General features: G+C 35.3%; 1 non-coding gene across 1 annotated transcript; it reads left to right on the top strand.

The window, feature by feature from the left end:
- Positions 1 to 1,193: 1,193 nt before the first annotated feature.
- On the top strand, positions 1,194 to 1,300 carry LOC133820718 (small nucleolar RNA R71). The gene has a single exon (XR_009887118.1). It is a non-coding gene; the product is annotated as a small nucleolar RNA R71 (small nucleolar RNA).
- The last annotated feature ends 13,310 nt before the right edge of the window (positions 1,301 to 14,610 follow it).

Raw genomic sequence — 14,610 nt, 5'->3', positions numbered from 1 at the left:
TTTAAGCTTTGGAGGTAGTTTCTTCTGAAGTATCGCGCTGCACTCCTTAGTAAGTGCCACTGTCTCATAATCCTCAACTTCCTTTTCTTTGACAAAATCTCTTTCATAAACTTCACATAACTTGGCATTTGTTCAAGTGCCTTAGCAAACGGGATATTAATGTGTAGTTTTTGAATGATATCAAAAGATTTAAAGAATTGTTTGTCAAAATTAGCCTTTCAAAACCATTAAGGATATGTAATCCTTGGTGTAGGCTCGGTGTATTTTGGTTTTTCTGCCTTTGGAAGGTCTTCAGTAACCTCCTCTTATAATGGACAAGTAACATGTTGATCCTTTGTCTTCTTCCCCTTGTCATCCACTGTAGGTCCATCATCTTAGTCCCACTCCTTATAGTGACAACTTGACATTGCTCTTTAGGATTTACCTCTCTGGAACTAGGAAAATTCTCTTGCTGTCTAGTAGAAAACATTTGAACCAACTAACCTATTTCTGTCTCCAAACTCTTGATTGAAGACCTTGTCTCTGTCATAAATTTATTTAATTGGTTTGACTGAATTGTTGGTGGGTTCATTTGAGGATGTGGTGGTGGATGAGATGGGCATGGGTTTGGATCATAATATGGTCTAGAATGTAATCCATAAGTCGATTGATGAGGGGGTTGTTGAGGTGGGTACTGTGGATATTGCGGTTTCATCCCTTGATTATTTTTCCAAGACAAATTAGGGTGATTTTTCCAAGAAGGAGTATAGGAATTGGAGTAAGTGTTGTGTGTCGGTCTTGAAAAGTTACCAATAACTTGTGCATGTTCCAAAGGCATATTATTCACATATGTTAAGCAATTAGCTATGCTCGGGCATTGTTCATAAGAATGTAGTCCCCCACAAATCTCACAACTCATGACATTCTGTACTTGCATTGCTTGTGCGGCGACACTAGTTTGCTAAAATTGCTTGGTTAGAGATGCCACTTGAGCGGTCAATAGCGCAATTGGATCAACTTCTAAGACTCCTGCTACTTTCTTATTCTCACGCTCAGTAGGACAATTATAGTTATTCATGACAATCTCTTCCAATAATTCATATGCTTCATTAGCGCTTTTTCTCATAAACACTCCTCCTGATGATGCATCTATAATTGTCCTTGTATTGCCCCCCAAACCATTGTAAAATGTATGAACCAACAACCACTTCTCTATTCCATGATGTTGGCATTTCCTTTCCAACTCTTTAAATCATTCCCATGCATCATATAGAGACTCCCCATCCAGCTGATGGAAATTATTTATCTCTCCTCTTATTCTTGCTGACTTGGCAGGTGAAAATATTTACCAAGGAATTTTTGAGCCAATCTTCCCAAGTAACTATAGAGTTTGCTTGTAACAAATTCAACCAACTCTTAGCTTTGTCCCTTAGTGAAAATGGGAATAATCTCAATCTTACAGCATTGTTACTCACCCCATTCATTTTGAATATCACACATAGCTCTAAAAAGTTTGTGATATGGAGATTTGGATCCTCATTCGGTAACCCCCAAATTGTACACAATTTTGCACCATTTGAATAATTGAGGGTTTTATCTCAACATTATTTTCCTCAATAGTTGGAGGACAAATGCTTGAATGTATCCCCATAACACTAGGGAGTACATAGTTTCTTAATGGTGGATCGACTTTAGCTGCATTACCCATATTTGCATTATTGACAATGTTATTTGCGTTCTCAACCATGGCAAAGTCCAACCTTTTCTTTATCTTTAGGTTCTCTCTGCATGTTCTCTGAATTTCAAGATCTATTGGTATGATTTCCTTTTGTCTACTTCCTCGCATATACCAACAATTCCTAAAACACAATACAACCTTGATCTGAATAAGTGTAAAAAAAAAAAAAAAACAAATTATAACAAAAAACATTTAACTTTGATATTGGAAATTAAGCCCTCGGCACCGGCGCCAAAAAATTTGGTCGTGAAAATATATATACGCAAGTGCACACAATCGATTCAAGTAATATAGATGATAAATAGAGTATTGTTCCCACGAAGACTATTTTCCAATTACAAATAATTGTTCTTTTAATTTCTATTTGGCAACCAAAATTTCGATGAATGAATTTGATTTTAAAAATTATAAATAACTACGAACAAAAGAAACTAAAGATGAAAATCACTATTAAAAAGACCTATGGTGTTAATTTCATCAACTTTTCATTCTACTAATTTTATTAATCAGTTCTAAATTTCTTTCCTTCTATTCTAATAGTAGTTTTTCTATATCTCTGTGATAAACTTAAACATATAGCATACATTAAGTATGGAAACCTAATTACTACACAAGCCATACAGGTATTTTCGTCCAATATGCAACCTATGTCTATATAATGATAGCATATTCAATTCTCATCTTTCGAATTTTGAATCACAATCATAAATCAAGCTAATATTGATCAAGTATTTACTAGTATTAAGCACACATTATCTAGATTAGAATAGAGAAGAAAACTCAATAGATCATCATAATTAAATTAGATAGAAATCCAAGTGACTACATTAAACCCTAGATAAATTTTTTTAGTTCTTATCAGACATGACTAAATCAACAAAATAATAATTCATAAACATAAGATTCAAAAACTTAAAGAAGAAAGACAAATATAAAAAATGCAGAACACTGGCCTAAGAATCAAAATTAGTGTCTAAAAAACATAAATAAAAACTGACCCCATGACCTAATTAAACCCTAAGTATGAATTTATAGTAAAAAAATTTACAAAGGCTGTGTTTTTCATATGCGGGCCGCGACTTGGCCTTCTCTTGGTCACAGCCTGTGTCAATTTTTGAAGCCTCCTGAATCTGCATAAGTCTTTAGGTGCCACGACTCAAACATCTCAAGTCGCGGCCTGTATCTAGAATGAGCCCTTTGCTTAGCCTCTAACTTTACCTTGCACCCTAACTTATAAGGTCAAGTCACGCCACTAATTGCCTCCAACAACCATGTGTTTCTCACTTGCCTAGAGTCACGACTTATAAGCTCAAGTCGCGGCTCTAATTCAATTTTTTCTCAAATTAGGTCTCTCAACTCGTCTCTTCAACAAAAATGACTTGTAATCGTCCTTAGCATCATTTTGAGTCCAACAACCGCTAAGACCATCATTTTTCCACCATTTTCTATTCTTTTTACATCTTTCTTATGATTCACCGCACCAACCTACAACAAAGACAAACAAAAGCGTAATCTTTCACAAAACACACATAAAGACTCAAGATTACCACAAAAACACATTTTAAAAAGACACTAAAATGAAGTTATCATTTGCTCATATCCAGAATACGCATCCATGAATGACATGATGTTGTGACCCACGGTAGCATCTACGAGCTAATCAATTCAAGGTAGGAGAAAGCAATCTTTTGGACATGCCTTATTGAGGTCTGAATAATCAATGCAAATCGCCACTTGCCATTGGGCTTCAGAACTAACATAGAATTAGCTATCCAATCAAGATAGAAAGCATCTCGGATAAACCGATTTTCCTTCAGCCTTTTGACCTCCTCTCTCAAGGATTTCTTCCTTTCATCATCTAGGAGCCTTCTTTTTTGTTGTTTTGGTGGGAAGCCTTTGTATAAGTTGAGTGCATGGGTTATAATATTTGGGTTGATCCCAATCATGTCTGAGTGCGACCATGCAAACACAGGTTTTCCCTCAGGAAGCGGATTAATTACTATCTCGCATCTTGTGGAAGGTTATTCCCTATCTTTACCACCCTTGTGGTATCCTTTCCATCGAGCTCTACGTCCTCGAGCTCTTCGATGGTCCAAGATTGGCCCTATCCTATTCTATCCTGGGGTCGATCTCTTCTTCAACCTCGTATACTATCTCGCTTATTTCTCGGATGACCACAAGTGCATGTGCACTTGTTTGGCCCTTCCCCCTCATTGAGATGATGTTGCATTCTCGGGTGGCCAGCTGGTCTCCTTTCAGTGTCCCAATGTCACTAGGTGTTGGGAATTTGATGGCCAAGTGCCTCACAGGTGAAATTTTCCCCCAGCCAAATCAGGGCTGGTCTCCCGAGATGTACATTGTAGGCCGAAGGGGTGTCTACAACTATGAACTCCATTATCTTGGTTACAGAGACTGGGTAGTCTCCCAAGGTCATTGGGAGCTTGATAGATCTCATGTGGGCTATTCTTTCCCCTGAAAATTCGTACAACGTTGTGGCACAGGCTTTCAGGTCTCGAACAGTGAGTCCCATTTTTTCCAAGGTTGCCTTATAGAGCATATTGGTTGAGCTCCCGTTATCTATCAGGACTTGGCACACCCTTTTATTGGCAAGCTGGAAGGTAATGACCAAAGGGTCATTATTGGGGAACTGGACATGTGAGGCATCTTCTTCAGTGAATGTAATGGGTTGGGTTTCAACCCTCTATTTTTTCGAGGCTCGGGGTTCACATTCGTAGATAAATCTGTCCCCCGTCTTAAGCTCTTTGACATATCTTTTCTTGGCATTTGTGCCCGACCCAGTGATATGCGGTCCAATGGTAATGGTTACTACATCTTCCCCATCAATCGAGGGAGGTAAGTTATCCTCCCTTGTGTGTGGGATCGTATTCTGTTGGGCAAGCTGTGTAGGGGGCTGCCCTCTATCCAAACAAAGATTAAGGCAGATTCATGCTGCTAACATACTTCCCAAAGTATCCTCTCAAGATCAAGCCTTCGATCTCATCTTTTAGCTATCTGCATTCATTGGTGGTATGACCAATGTACCTATGGAATCTGCAGAATTTATTGTTGTCTCGTTTATATTTTTGATTTCACATCAGATTAGGTCATTTGAAAGGGACCTGGTTTTCGTTTGCAACAAAAATGTTCTCCCGAGTATCTCTGAGCTTTGTATAGACTATATAAATGGAGAAGTATTTATCACCTTTTTTCTTCATACTTCCATCAGCCTTTGATTTATTCCCTTCATTCTTCTTTCACTTTGAAGGGTTATCTACTAAGGCCGTGACATGGAGGGTGTAGCTGAGGTCAAGGTTGAGTTAACATTTGTCATTGTAGTTATTACGGGAAGAGAACTCAGCTTTAATGCCGATCTCGCCTCTTCTACATTGACAAACCTCTTAGCCTGGTTGTTGAACTCGGTTATTGTCCTCACAAGTTTCCTTTGCATGTCGTCCTGAAGGGGACTCCCTGGCAATACTCCAACTCGTACTACCATGAGAGGACCACTATCATCGACATTTCGAGCTTGTGCCACGTCTATGTTGAATCTCACCAGGTAGCTTTTTAATGACTCCCCTGGTTTCTTCCTAACATTAGTCAATGCTGAGGCCTCGGGCATACTACTCTTTATGGCCTAGAATTGTTTCTTGAACTCTTTAGTCATTTGTTCCCATGACGAGATTGAGTGTGTCTAGAACTTTTTGAACTAGTTTTTCATTGGTCTGGTGATTGTGTTCGGAAAGAGCATGCTCCTTTGCTCGTATCCGACATTGCTCACTCGCATTATTGTGTTAAACGTACTTAGGTGGATATATGGGTCAGAAGTCCCATCGAAGGGTGCCACATGGGGTATCTTATATCCATAAGGAAATGTAGTGTTTGATATGTGGGGAGCAAAAGGTCCGAGGTTCTCATTGGAGTTGTCAACTTTGTCCTTATTTCTTTCTTCTTGAAGGATCTTGAATGCTCTTTCAAGCTGGTTGATCCTTTCTTGGACCAAATCCATTGGAGGTTGAGCTTGCATTTGTGGTAGTTGGTTATTATTTGTAAAAAGTCCAGCTCCTTGTCCTAGTACAAGGTTATACTGATTCCCGTGTACTGGTTGCGAAGGCTTTTTTTCGGTTATTTAACGGTGTTCATAAATTTGGGTTTGACGGGTTAGTCTGCCCCTGATTTTGATTCAGATGATCTCGAAGATCAGGATAATCATTCTCATAATTCACATTATTCTTGGGCTAGGTGTTGTACACACTTACCGACCGACTAAGGTCTAGAACTCCTCTAAGGAAGCTGACATTCCTCTCTGGTTGTTGTTGTGTGGCTCGATTGTTACGAGGTGGGTTTTCTGCTTGCCCCTCACCCCAGTTGTTTGTGAACTCGACATATGACTTCCCATTGGCTGAGGTACCCTATGTTCTCGATGAGCCTCTCACGAGCCCTCACGTCTGCCCCCTTGTCTGGGTCGAGCCCTATGGTTTCCATCCTGACTCCCACTTCGAGAAGGTCTCTGGGGTGCCTGATCCCTTGCCCGGTTCCCATTGGGAGCTGGTTGCGGTGCCTCTCGAGCTAGAGAAGGATGTCTTACCGGAGAGGGCAGATTCCTTATTGGTGATGGCGTTGGCCTACCATTATTGGGTCTGGAAGGTCCAGAATTGGCTCGCACAGGTTCTGGGTTGTTCCTGATAGGTTTAGGGTTATAATTCTAAGCTACCGAAGGAGCTCAGTTATTCCCAGTTCCTGCATGTACAATTCCCCTAGCAGCGTGTTGAGTCTTTACCCCAAGAAAAACGTTGCTGGTATTTGTCCTGGGCTCTTTTCTTGGCCATTCTAGCAACTGTACTCCCTCGGGGTCTTCCTTTGGTCCTTCGGGGCAATGCATGTACTTCAGCGGCTTGCCTAGCCAATTCCTCATTTTGTCGTGTAGCCTCAGCCAATTTTTCATGCAATTTGCGATTCTCCAATTCTACGATTGGTATGTATCTTTCAGGATTATAATACAAATCCTTATTGGGTTTGGGGGTCTGAACAGGTTGCCCCTAGAGGTCGATGATGCACTCCCCTCATCGGGTCTCTAATCTACCATGGGTTGCTTCCCATGCCTCCGCGGATGGTTCTCAGTTTGAGGAGTATGCTCCTCGAGGATTTGGGGTAATGGTCGCCCGCCATTTCTGGGGTTATTCACGATGGTCATAGATGATATGCAGAAGGTTTTGATTAAACAATACAACGATTTGCTTCATGCTCTCTACGAAAGCACCAAATTGTTGACGTCGTTTTTCATCAACTTAATTATGAAGAGCACGAAATAATAATGTAGAAAAAATAGAAGGATTTAGAGGTTTTTTACGTGGTTCTGAAATTAAAATCTGCCTAATTCATGAGTCACTCTTATTATCACTACTCTCTCAAAGCTTTGAAAGCAATTGGGCAGAGTTTTCTCCAGTACAATTTGTGCGTGAATGCAAATGAATCTGACCAGGCTATTTATAGACATGGTTGTCGGAATATCTTCCCTCAATTAAGGAAAGTTTCAATCAAGCATTCAAATTTGAAATAAATACATTAAATACGTTAATTACATAATATTACATGATAATAAGGATTTAATATATGATAATAACGAATCAATATGAAATAGGGATTTCCTAACAACCTTTCCATGTGACAAACTCGTCATTGAGCTCGATCGTTGTGCTGACGAGCTTTTGAAAGCTCTGAGCTCATTGTTCAAGTTGCAGCCTCCTCCTCATCTAGTAATTTGGCCGAATACATTCCTCGGAGAAGGTTGGTGTGTTCGAGCCTGCAGTTTAGGCACGAACTCTGTGACTCTTGCTCGAGCACTGGTAGCAGATCTGGAATCATGTGTCAAATTATACAAGTGTACTGCTAAAACTTATTAGTTTTGTGCTTACTCTTTTTGAGCCTATATTTCGAGGCTATTTATTTAATCTCGAAATTTGGGTGTAATAGCTTGAGATAGGGGGAAATAAGCTTTTGGGCAAAGGTTGTAAACCTTGTTCAAGTTGGTGATCCTCAATGCTCTTCACTTTAATTGTGTAAATGAGAGTGGTTTGTTTATTGTTCTTGTTATTTCTTTTCTACTATTGCATTTTATACTCTTCTCTTTATATTCTATTTCTACATTTGCTTGTATTTTTGCAATAGACTTGTAAACTTATTTAATCATCATCTTGTCCTTTGTATTCTCTTGCTTAGAGTTGTAATAGTTTTTCTATTTCCATTGGAACAATATATATATATATATATATATTCTCTAACATTCAAAAGATTATTCTTTCTTGTTTCAATGGAAGGAGAAACCATAGAAATATTGTGATTAGATGGTAAGATAAGGTAATGTTGTTCTTTGTTTCTTCTTAGAATATCTAATCACTTTCATATAGTGATAGAAATGAGTAGAAGAAAATTGTATAAATAAGGTTCATTGTTTTCTAATCTTCTTTGCTTTCACAAATATAGTGGTTAGATTAGAAGATATTTAAACATCTAGGGTTTTAACCATATGTATATATGTGAGTTATCATATTAATGTAGTGTGTTATATGATAAATAATGTAATAGGAATGTGTTCATCCTATTATGTTGTGATAAGTTACCATTTTATTTGGTAAATAAAAAGAATTATTCAAGAATTTAAATTTTCTCATTTAGTGTTGAGCATCTCATTTTATGAGATAAGAAAAGATTAACCTAAGGGGGTTACATATTTTAGTGGTTGTATCTTGTTATTGCAAGAAAAATGGATCAATGTAGATTAAAAACATTTATGGGATGACATATTGACCCATAAGGCTTGGAGTCTAAAGTGTGGGAAAATGAAAATATTTGAGAATTATTTAGTGACAAAAACTCTTATATATTCAATGTCTCAATGAGGAGACATTGCAAAATTGGAAAAGTTATTTTGAATCTTTACACAAATAGTGAATAGATTAAAGAGAATTTTATTCATTTTGGATTGAAGATGGTGATATGTTAAAATTAATCTCAATGAGGAGATAAATTTAAAGTAAGCCATAAGTAATCAAAGCAATTAAATAAATCAATGAGGTTTATTTTTCTTTGATTTAAGTGTTTAAAATTGACATCTTCAAATTTATTTTGATGAGAAAATTGATGGACCCAAAACGGGTATGTTTAAATATTTATACTCGCAAGCGCACGAATCGTATTTATAGAATAGTTTTCGTGTAAGCACGAGGTCGAACCCAAATGAGTTGTCTAAAATAAAAAAGAAAACTATTTTAAATCAAAAGTAATAAATTCTAACCTAGTTCCAAAGATTGATGAGTTTTAATATTATGAACATAAAATAAAAGATTGAAAAATAAAGCTATTTAAGAGAATGAAAATAAACCAATAATGATTTGACAATAAGTGTTAAAAGAAAAGATTACTAAGATACTAGAATCCACAAAATGTAAGTTTAATAATATTTATTAGTATATTGATTCCCAAGTTTTAGTGATAGTTAAAATAATTTAAACTATCATTTTCCAAAAAGATTTATAATTTTAAACACAAATTTCTTATAAAAAGATAGGATTTTTCTTCACTTTTCAAAATTATAATTTCAAAGCATTTAGTGTAAATCAATCTAATGAAATAACAAATAAATCAATGAACATTATTTAAAAGGCAAAACATAATATTTTTGTTCTAAGCATGGATGTGTACAATTTAATGACACATCTTACACAAAGAATATTATGTTTATGCACTAATGAAGAACAAAGTGTAAATATGTTCTAACAATCTAAAATACAAGATATTTAAGATGAAAGAAATATATGTAGAAGAAAAATCCATAAACTTTGTTGTATTACAATGGAAATCAACATACAACATAAATATTACCTAGTTACAAGTTGCTTCATCATGATCTTAATAATCTTATGAAAAAGATTAGAAGCACATAACTTAAGTAGAAATTACAAAATAAAAGACATACATACTTGCAAAATGCTCTTGAAAAACCCAAATGGAAGAGAGAATGGTAGAGAGAAAATGGGAGAAAAAGATGGTAACCAAAACATTAAGCCCCCCAAAAATGGTCTTCAAAACCCTTATTTATAGCCAAAATGACATTATTAAAATAATCAATTTAAATTAAGTAAATTGATTAAAATAATAATAATATGGTAAATAGGGGTAAATTGTAGGAGTGATGATGATTTTGGGGTAAAAAGTGTATAGAAAATGGGTAAAAAGTGGCATTTTGAGTCTAGGGGACAATTGGTACATTTAGACATTTTTAGGCTAAAAAAAATGACAAAATGCAGCATTTAGGCTGCTGGGTGCCAGGCGGTTTCGGCTGGGCTCACTGGGCCTGGTAGATGGCCTTTGGAGGCCCAATTGGGCTGCTGGATTTTGGCAGCTGAAGAATGGTGTGGGAGGCAGCTGGTACGGATGGAAGGCTGGAGGAGAAGTGGCATCTGATCACAGCTGGGCGTGGAGGAGAGGCTTGGGGACAGCTGGCGAAGCTTGAGGCAGCTGGAGCATTGATGTTGAGGCTGAACCGAGTGGAAGTGCACAGTGACGTGGCTGGGCGTTTGGGGCGTGGTGTGGGCCTGGGCCAGAAGACAGGCGGGCTGGGCCTGGGCCACGGCTGGGCTGAGTGGAGCAAATGGCCTTGTGCCAATTTTTCTAATTCCTTTTCACAAAAGCCACTCTTCTATCTTCCTTTTTCCCAAAACTATAATATAATTCCTACAAGATAAAAATAAATTAAATAACAATCAAATATTTTCAAATATAAATAAATCATATTAATTATTTTAAAAATATTGATTATAACTTAATTATAGCATTTAAGTTCACAAGAATTACACTTTTACTTCTAACTTAACAATACAAATTAAATTACAACATATTATAATAAAATATATATAAAAACATATAAAAATCTATAAAACTACACTAAGACTAATAAATTAAAAATTACATAAAAACTTAATAAGTTAATTAAAAACTCAAGAACTAAGCAACAATTAGCATATAAAATATGGTAAAATAACTCTATTTTGTAGAGTTATCAAAAATCAATAGATGTCAAAGTGGTGTTTTCAAAATAATCTCAAAGAGACTCTTAGAAGATGCAGAAAAGTTATTTAAGTGATTTTGAGATCATCTAGACAACTAAAAGTAAAAATTAGTGATTATTTGCTTGAGAAATTTCCACATGTTATTTGGGTTCACGTATTTCATTTTGTGAAATATATAAAAGAAAGCAACCAAGTGAAGGTTACTTTCAAATATGTGTGTCTAGTTTTTGCAAGTAAATGAGTCAAAATAAACTAACATTGAGGTTTTTATTTTTATTTTGATCTATTGTGAGTTTATCATGTGGCTTGAGGACTCATGATGAACTTTGAGAATTATAAGTGTAGAATATATCTTGGAGGTTAAAGGACTTATAGAAATGAAGAGATTTCTATTGTAAAGTGATATTTTATTTTCACTTTAGGTGAGAAATGTGGGGGTGGTGCTCCAAAGTTTAATCAATTTATTTTGTTGATAATAATTGATTAACTTGGTCATCCTATCAAACAGGTGATTTGGAATTCCACATTCTAAATTACTTTGGCTATATGTGTATAGAATGAATAAATCTAGATATGCTTGATGTCTAAAGTTATTGTTTGTAAAATATTTGATTCAAGAAGGATTCAATTTAAAACATAAATGAGAATTTTAGAAACAAAGAGGTTTCTAGAATTAATATTCAAGAAAATTTTTATCTTGGATATTGAAGTATAAAATAGTGAGAGTATTTACTATGGTCAAACTCACTATTTTAATCAAACTATAGCTAACAAGGTTTGAATAAAATAATAAGTGAATAATTATGTATGCATACATGAGAAAAAAATGACTCAAATTGAATCATTTCTACATCTCAAGGGATGAGACTTAGACTCACTAAAGAGATTCATGGTTGATGGTAACCTATCTTAATACTAATAACCAAACTAGTATTAGATTAAATAGGTAATAACAAGTTGATCAAGTGAATAGTAGCAGTACTCAAAATTTTATCCCATCTGATATATGAGTACTAGAATGTTACCAAAATTAGGGCTAAAACTGAAAGGGTTTTTTTAATAGAACTTGGTCTAGAAATGACAAGTATTTTAGGGTAACAAAATACTGTAAGAGTTCTACCTATATAGACCTAGGGGTGGTGTCGCCCCTCATCAGAATTGGGAGTCATTCTCAAGAAAAGTCTATGAATGGAATGTGCACATAGCCATTAACGATGCAAAAGTGAGGCACATTGAGGTCCCAAGTGAACACAACAAATGTGTGTGTGTGGTATCACTAGTTTGTTATCAAGGAATGATGGTTCAATGCTTCGACAACCAAAATTTCAACAAACTTTGTGATAATTATACTAAGGTAAAATTCAAGACAAAAGAAATTTTACTTTATTCACCAATGCAAAGGTTTCTATAGAGAGTAATTATTTAATCAAGTTGGGGAATATTATTTTTTAATATAATGTTTGATTGATTAAAAAAGTGTTACAAAAAGTAATTATTTAATCTAAGTGGGGGAATGTTATATTATTTGATATAAGGTAATGTTAGATTAAATTATGTACTAAATGTGAATTGTCACACAAATGTGTAACATATTATTGAGAGTTACAAAATTGGACACATGTGTGTACTCAAATGCAACATATTTTGGAGTTACAAAAACATTTACAAATTTGTAACTCCAAAATATTACTCAATAATATGTAGATTAGGAGTTACACATTTTTGTTTGAATTTCATGGAGTCATTATGTAATATGGTTATTGGAGACATGTTTTTAACTACCATTAGGTGTATGGAAGTTACAAAATCATGTGGGAAAGGATTTGGGAAATTTTGGAAAACTTGAATTTTTGGAGGCTAAAATTGCCTGTGGCCGTGACAACTGATTATCCCTGGTCGCTGCCTTGGGGGCTAAGGTCAGTGGCTGCGGCCAGGGACACTGACAACCAACTCCAACTTCTTTTTCCATCTTGAACAGTTCTAACATCTCATTTAACTCCCAAAACCCTTTGTTAATTCCATAAACATCCAATTAATTATTGGCAACCTCCATGAGGGTTGGTGGAATTTGAAATTCAAAGGGTGTCTCAAAACTCTATAAATAGGAGCTTATTGCTCACTTGTAAAACACATTATTTCTATCCACTAGATCACTTGGCTATAAATTCATCATAGAGGCTTGAGTATTCCAGAGAGCTATTTCCATATTGTGAGAATCCCTTAGTGCTTGAGATATGGGGAATTAAGCTTTTGGACAAAGGTTGTAAACCTCGTTCAAGTTGGTGATCCTCAATGCTCTTGGTTGTGTAAATGAGAGGGTTTTGTATATTGTTCTTGTTATTTATTTTCTGTTATTGTCTTTTACCATTTCCTCTTTATTTCTATTTCTATTTCTATTTCTATATTTACTTGTATTTTTGCAATAAATTTGTAAACTTATCTAATCATCATCTTGTCATTTGTATTCTCTTACTTAGACTTGTAATAATTTTCCTATTTCCTTTGGAACAATATATATTTATAATCTCTAAAAATCAAAAGTTCTTATAAAAAAAAGTTAACTTAACAATGATAACTTTTCATAATGATCGTAGATCAACAAGCATGTGGCAGAGAATAACTGAATCTTGAGGACTTTGCAAGTGGTCCACAACAGCATATGCCTACTTCTTCTGAAGATGTCCCCCTATTAAACAAGTATGAAAACAATGGAGAGGCACTACAGATCAAATAACTTTATATATATATTTCTCCTATATATGCTGATTCAAATTGGGGAGTTTGGGGCATGTTCTCAACACCTACAATTTTCATTAATGTCACAAGGTTCCTCTACAATGTATGTTGGGGATTAGGACCTGCATAACCACTACAAAAAAATCCTGTTTCCACAACACTTAATTATAAGATTATTGAAAAAGTATTATAATATAATAAAGTAATGGGGGAAAGGGAAAAAAATCAAACTTAAACGCGGCAAATGAAAAAAAAGCAGCGGCAAATGAAATTTTGTCTTATATTTCTCTTTCCTTTTTTTTTTTAAATCATATCTCTTTTCTCTTAAGCACTTTATTTTCCTCTTTCTTTCCTTTTTTTCTTCCGTCTCCCTTTGTATTTTTGGAAACCTAGGCTTGAAACAAGACTGAATCTTGAAAGCTAGCCACCACCTCTCTTGGAGGTCAATCTTTTACAAGCATTGACGACTAAAGGAATTATGTTGGCCACCACCTTCGTAGAGTCTCTTTCAATCTCATCGATGACGTGAAGTTGTGGGTAAACCCATTTTGTTGTAGAGTTTTTATTTTTCTCTGTTTGATTCTTTCTCTCTTTTTTTTGAAGATCCAGAAGGTCCATAGATTTTGGGATTATCATCAATGAAGGAGATAGCTTGTACCAAAGATCATTGAAAGAGCTTGCTGAATTTGTGAACGAGTGGGTTCAAGTTGATGGAATTGTAGTGTTTGTGAAAGAAATGCTCAATGGAAGGAGTCAGAGACATTCTTTAAAAATGAAGATAAGAAACTAATATTGTGTTGGGGTTCATATTTCTGATTGTTTTCTTAACGTTTTCTATTATTTAATATATTTTTTGTTGGATTCTAAGGGACCTTTGAGAATCTAGGCCCCAATACATACATGCAGGTACTATTATTTCTCTCTCAATTTCTAGTTCTATAGATAATTAATTACTCTTCTCACTTCTCCGTCACAGGTAGATTGGACTAAATTGGTTGTATTATTTGGCTAAATAAGAATAGTGAGAAGATTCATTTGGTTTCACTTTACATATTTTGCTTAGTTTTTTATTTCTTATGCACTCGAGATGTT

This window comes from Humulus lupulus, chromosome 2 (assembly GCF_963169125.1).
Source record: "Humulus lupulus chromosome 2, drHumLupu1.1, whole genome shotgun sequence".
In the NCBI taxonomy this organism is placed as follows: Eukaryota; Viridiplantae; Streptophyta; class Magnoliopsida; order Rosales; family Cannabaceae; genus Humulus; species Humulus lupulus.
The sequence above is the reverse complement of the archived record's forward strand: the minus strand, read 5'-3'. Positions and strand labels throughout refer to the sequence as shown.